This window comes from Bacillus rossius, assembly GCF_032445375.1.
Source record: "Bacillus rossius redtenbacheri isolate Brsri chromosome 4 unlocalized genomic scaffold, Brsri_v3 Brsri_v3_scf4_1, whole genome shotgun sequence".
Classification (NCBI taxonomy): domain Eukaryota; kingdom Metazoa; phylum Arthropoda; class Insecta; order Phasmatodea; family Bacillidae; genus Bacillus; species Bacillus rossius.
This window is the reverse complement of record NW_026962010.1, coordinates 30,942,348-30,949,338: the sequence shown is the minus strand read 5'-3', so window position 1 is coordinate 30,949,338 and position 6,991 is coordinate 30,942,348. Positions and strand designations below refer to the sequence as shown.

The window sequence follows — 6,991 nt, the reverse complement described above, 5'->3', positions numbered from 1 at the left end:
ATATTGTATTAAACAGTCTGAAATACAGTTCTAGCCATTTATGTGAAGCTTTATGATGACTAGAAATATATCGTGCGAAACCTCCATTTAACAAACCCCTTTACAACAAACACAACAAATTTTGGTCCCTTGAGATTTGTTAAATAGAGGTTTCACTGTACCTACTGATAGTGTTATGAGCACATATCTGTATCTCGACACGATTGGAAAACATATTTTTTGGAAATAATACGGATTTTTGTAAGTATGTATTATTTCTGCTTCTAAAAAACAAAATAACGTTAACCCTAATGGTGGTGCCAAGGCACCTGTGGCACCTACCGTGCGCACGCCTATGTGTAAACTGAAGTAACTCAAAAGTTCCCATTGTAAGGATCGGTTCAATACACGCACGGTCGCCGGTACAAGGCCACTACACCAGTTGGAGGAAGGGGGAAGGGCCGGCCAACCGCCTGGCGTCACCCTTCTTATCGCTTTCCCACCCTCCCTTTCCCTTCCCAAACTTGCGAGTATAACCGGCATCATTATGTCTCTTTCCCTCAGTCACAGTGGAAGACCCGTTGAGTGCGTGTATGTGAATATGATTCTTCTTGAACTTCTAGGTTATTTTTTAATGGTTCGTGTTTAGATAACTGTGTGAAATATTAAACTACTATACAATTATATGTGATAGTCATTTGATAGTGTGTAAATTATGGAAGTGTGTGTTGAAATCTTGTAGGGACAAGGGTGGTAAACTCATTCCTCTGACCAGAAAGGCGGTGGACAAAATTATACAGTGTAGTGAAATTCGTAAGGATGGAGTGAAAGAAAAGTTCATACATGATTCCTCATTCCAAGTGCATGGTAAGGGTCGACAAACTTATATATTACGTCCAAAGCCACCTAAACATGAAGCGGCTCCTCCAGCAAAAATACACCGTCAGTCTTTTGATTTAAAAAAATTATGTTTTCTTTGTGGCCGAAAGTGTGTGGAAAGCCCAGGAAAAGTGGAGTTTAGTACAAAAACTTGAAGTTATTGAAAGCATACGAACTAAAGCAAATAACAGACACGACAAGTGGGGAGATGAAGTAAGTGTGAGGCTCTCTCACGTCATAGACCTCGTCAGTTCTGATGGGAGATACCACTGGTACTGCTACCAGAGATTCCAGAAACCAGGATCATCACAGCCCGAAAAAGGAGCAGCAACAACCAAAGGTGGGTCAAGCGCTGATGCTTACAGAGAACATGCTTTCGAAAAGTTGTGTGATTACTTGGAGGAAAATGATGAATGTCAGTATGCTTTTCAAGAATTACAAACTATGTATCTTCTGTCATCGTACGGCCGGAGGCCACCCCAAAGCCCGACCTGCACCCGCCAGTACTCTGCTCCGCTAACGGAAAGCACCCCTAGCCATGGCCCACCTGAGTCAAGTGAGCGGACCGCAGCCCAAGGTAGAGAATAGTGAACCATTTTAATTACGCATGCAACGCACTCCCCATGCCTACAAAATTCCCCACACAATAATAAAGTAATCAGAAACAAACAAAAGCCCCTAATTAATAGAGTGCGACGTAGGAGTGCCCGGGTCACTCACGTGTAGCTTTCTACTAAAACAGCTGTGAGTGCAACCCTTGCGGCCTTCAGCCTAAATTCAGTAGTGAAACGTGTGACGTAATGCAAACCGCCCCAAATTAGCATTATCATTCGCCACTGGAGTAGTTACCAAGAAACAGTCAGTCTCCAGCTTGACTCCAATATTCAAACTTATTTTAGACGAACTTAGTAAATGTCATTTCTAAAACATATAGATATTAAATTAATCATTATGTTTTATTATGTGAATTTAGAGCCACTTAAATTTAGTTAATTATATAGATTTTTACGAATAACGGAACTTTAGAAACTCTGGCGCGACAGGGAGCTCACCCCTCCCCTCGCGCAAGGGCCGGACGCCAGTACAGCGCGACTCGCGGACCGGGACGGACGCACGTCCCACGGGGAGCCAGCATCTCTTTGTTTCACCGAACGTCCATCTGGTAATTATAGTCACAACCAAAACCTTTTTTTAAATACTCCCCGTGTGCGCCCGGTCCTTTTCCGGTGTAGGGCCTAACCCAGCCGCGTCAATTTAACACGCCCCACACAAAGCATTACGTGGGGCCGTGCAGTATACGGTACAGGCCGTCTCCCGCCACCCTAGAACTTTAGTTAATCGCCCAGTGCACAGGCACAGGCTACATCCAAGCTTAAACGTGTTTTTAATTTAGTAGCGAGCCGCGGTCCACACAGGTGGGCCCGCGCGTCGCAAGTTACTGATTACGAGATTAGCCGATGCTAATCGAACGCTCTCCCTCAACTGCGACTGGCGTGAGGACTTAATAAGTAAACACACGTAGAGGCACGCAGGTGTCCCTCTCAGATAACGTGTGCAGTGTAATCGTGTACGTAAAAGCACCACAGAGTGCCGTTTTGTCAAGTGTAATTGTAATAATAGTGTAATCAAAATTTCTACGTGTTCCGACGCCTCATTGGCAGTCATGTACCGCCGAGTAGACCTCGCGCCCAATGTAATGAACCAGTGTAAATCGTGAACAATAAAACGTCCACCCAGCACCTCCCGTGCGCGACGTGCGACCCGTAGAACAACCAGAACAGTGTATGTAAATTAACCTAAACAACCCAACCTAGTCAGGAAACAAATTCCATCACTGCCGACGGTTCTAGCGGACCACGCTGGGACAAAGAACCCACGACCATCACACGGTTAGACACCGAGCTAGCCTGGCGCCCTCCCGGAACAGAAATCTCTAAGAAAGCCAGCCACCCCGCTAGGACCTGCGCCCGACCTCGAACACGAGACCGCGGCGGACGGGGACAGCCTAAGTTTCACCCCCATAGATCGACATGCCCTTCGGGCTGGTTCGTACATGTTCGGTTTTTTTTTTTTTTTTTTTATCTGTACGTTCAAAACAAACATTGCAATATTGATCAAAAAATTGTTGACTAATGTTATTTTATATTTTTTTAAGAGTAAAACACATGTACACAAATATTTCCTTTTACTAATTATGAGATTTTCAGGTAAGTTATTGAGCTATTTCTGTTTGATTTGTTAGGAGATTAGTTTTGTCCGTTTACAAGTTAACATTGCTTGTGTTATTCTTGGCAAGTAATCATTTCTTATATAAATTTTTGTACACTATAGGCTTATCTTTTTAAATTTTAGGTAGCGTGTGGAGATTTCATCTTATGTTCATGAGCGCACAACGTATAAAATATAAAATCATAAGAAATGTTTTCTGGTGGTGTGTAGCAGTTAACCGCATTTAAGTAAAAGTATTTTAAAATGATTGTTACCAGAGCTGAATTACATTGAGGTGAGTGCACTTAATATAATTTGGGGTATTGCAGGAAAAATTATAAATTCCTAAAGTGTTTTTTACTTCCTGACATGTTTAAAATTATTATTCTCTATGAGGGTTGTTTGATACTGCAAGTAGTTTATCATGTTTAACATGTGGATAGGTTAGGATTATTTATTACAAATCTGTAATATTGAGATACTGCCCTTGGGTTAGCTGGATTAAAAATACAGTGAAATTTGTTAGGTTAGTAACATTATACGTACAGTGATTCTAAGTACAGTGGAATTTACATTTGGTTAGCTTGGAATAGCACCAATTAAAAATTCTGTAAAATCAATTGAACGGTTGGATGTTACTAACCTAATCTAACCAACCAATATACATTTTACAGTGATTTTTTTAGGTTATTATCTCACATTGCTGCTTTTTGTATGCAAAATAAACTTTGGACACTTTTTTTTTAACTTTAAATATGTACCTGTATTTACTCTGAAAAAAGTTTTTTCTAAATTCAGACTGGTTTTTGAGAAATCACTGTTTATAGGTTACATTACATTACCTGTGCAGTAAAGGGCCTGTCACCATGTTGTTCTTTAATTGAGTTGCAGATCTTGTTGTTTTTCATACACAAATTGTCTATTTTTTATTTGGATATTGCAATGCAGTAACATAAATTAACACATTAAAAAAGTTATGTGACTCCTTATTGTGCATTCCAAACCCAAAGCATCAGTCCTTGAGAGCGATATTTTTTAGCAGTTTATAGGTGCAAAATTCTGATTTTTTACGTGAGACAACACATAACCTGACATATAAAATAAATTTTCATTTTGTAACAAATGATTCCTTTTATACGTCAGGTTACGTGCTATTGCAGGTAACTAATCTGCGCTTTGCGCCTCCATACTGCTATAAAAAATCCCTGTCAAGGGTTGGCGTTTTGGTTTGGATACACATTAGAGACTCGTAACTTTTTTTAAAACTATTATTTACGTTTCATTAGGTTATAATATTCAAATAAAAAATATATACATTCTTATATATATGGAAAACCACAGGATCTGCTATGCAATTAGAGGGGAAAATGGTAACAGCTGCTTCACTGCATAAGCTATCTAGCGTGACCTGCAAAATGTGATTTCTTGAAAACCAGTAGGAATTAAGAAAAGCTGTTTACAGTTTTAATAGAGGAAGGTTTTTAGTGTCTGAAGCGGTATTTTCAAAATTTTATAATTTAATTTATGGATAAGCAGCAACAAAAGAAAATTACTTTTTTTAAATTTAGCTAACCAACCATTCACATGATTTTACAAATTTTGTATTGTTTATACTTACCTACTTTAACATTAAACTACTGTTAAACAATTTATTTCAATTTTTTAAAAATATATTTGGGAATTAGCGCAGTATAATCGAAGACGTTTACTGTATTGATGATTGATTTACTTTATTGATGCACAATGAAGTTGTATAATTGTTGGATTGGTTAAGCAAATTCAAGCATCAAGGGTACTGATCAATGGTTTTTAACATTATATTTTCTTAATGAATCCATTGGTAAAACGTTAAAACACTGGAATGGCTAAATTTCCATCGACTGCTTATGTTTTTTTCCGCATGCTCACTTGAAAACAATTACAGGGTTATACTGTAGTTCACAGTTGCAATACTTGGTTAGGTTAGTTACATAAGTGCTGTTAAATCATGAAAATGGTTAGGGAAAGGTAACTTCTTCATAACTACTGTAAAATGGTGTAAGCAATTATTCTTTAGGTAAGTTTACCTAGACTTTAAAAATAATTTATTTGGCGAAGTACATAGTACTAAGAATTACTATTTATCAAATTTGGTTTGTGTGGAAAAGTTGTTACTCTAGGAAATTTCTGAATCCATCTTTGTAGGAATATAAACTAATATTATTAGAAACAAAAAAAGAACAATGTGTGGTATATTTTAATTTTCTAACACGCTCTGAACTCTGCAGTTATGCGATTACCGATAATAATTGTAAATCATTGCAATATACATCCGACACATTTTGTAGTGATTTCACAACTGTACTATGAAGTAATGCCATCGACTGCTGCAAAATAACATGCTGACATCTATTCTTGTGTAGGCATTTTGTTGATACAACTAAAATATGAACATATAGGATATATATAGAATCTTACAAATTTTGGTAACCTACCTACTAATACTCTCCCCAAAGACTTTGGTTAGATACTTAAAAAAAAAAAAAAAAAAAAAAAAAATTAACTGCTTTTGTGACATGCATTACGTGAAATTAATTCAACTTGTAAAAATTTTGCTTGAGTCAAAGCCTAGATTTGCTTAAGCTAATAACAAGCAATTACATCACTTGAGGCCCTGAGAAATAAACTTCTAAAATTGTGTAGTTACTTGGATTGTTAAATACCTAGTTTTTCTGCAATAATGGGCACAAGAGCAATAGAATTATGTTTTTCATATAATTTTTTTTCACATAAATGAGTTTTTGTCAAAAAGTATTTGGAAAAAATATCTATTTGAAAGGACAAAGAAAAATGTTAATTGTAGTACATAAATGAGAATATACCAAAATATTTAATGTATCAAATTTCTAACTAAAATGGTTTTGAAATTAATTTATCATTCTGGTATGCATAACTTTTTTCTTTGATACATTTATTTATCAGTTTCATTTCTCTTTAGCACAATATAAATCATTTAACTTTGATTTCTTTTTTGTTTCAGGCTTGTGGAGAACAGCTTTTTTTTAATCTACTCTTTGGCTGGCGAATGTAAATAAGCAATGATTTCGTGAATGCAGCGAGAGAGTTTATTTGATGTATTTTAAAATCACTGATAATATTTATTGATGTATTTTAAAATCACTGATAATATTTATTGATGTATTTTAAAATCACTGATAATATTTGTTTTGTGGCTGGAAGATGGTAACCATGGTGACTTGTGAATTTTTATGAAGATTAATAAAAAGCAGTAAAAATTATTAATGGTTGTCAGAAGGAATTTTTTTTTCAATAATCAATCAAACATCTACACTCTACAGTAACAATTTTCCTTAACTCAAATAATATTTCAATACATATCTTATAAAGTATTCATATATGTACAATACAGACCAATTTTGAGCTAGTCTGATATCAGTATATTAGTTATTATGAACATATACTATCAGAACTACCATTTGCATATAGTGCACATACATACATAACACTAGCCAACAACCATTAAAAAAAAAACACTACTATATACACTTACATAAAAAACAAACAAATCATAGACAAGTACAGATTACGTATTCACTATTATATTCTAGAGCCAATTCCAATAAGTGTATTATCAATAAAAGAAAATAATTTTTTTTAAATAACAATATTTCAATATGAAGGAAAATCTGTATTCTGAAGTTCTTGTATATGTTTGGTATCAATCAATGTAAATTAATCAATCTTTGATATAAAAAAAAATCCGAAAATGATTAATAAATTAAAAAAATTATTGCCTACCAGCTCTGGGTTTTGCATGAGGGTTCAACTTCTCTGACTTCTGAGACAAGGGCGCCCATATGATAATTTGTAGGGGGGGGCCAGACTTAGGGGTATGAAGTATTTTTAATCTTTTGGAAGACTTAAC

The 6,991-nt window shown here is 35.8% G+C and overlaps 1 long non-coding RNA gene across 1 annotated transcript; it reads left to right on the top strand.

The window, feature by feature from the left end:
* The first annotated feature begins 1,236 nt into the window (after positions 1–1,236).
* On the top strand, positions 1,237–6,344 carry LOC134541691 (uncharacterized). Its single transcript, XR_010076682.1, has 2 exons — positions 1,237–3,065; positions 3,211–6,344. It is a non-coding gene; the product is annotated as an uncharacterized LOC134541691 (long non-coding RNA).
* Positions 6,345–6,991: the final 647 nt, after the last annotated feature.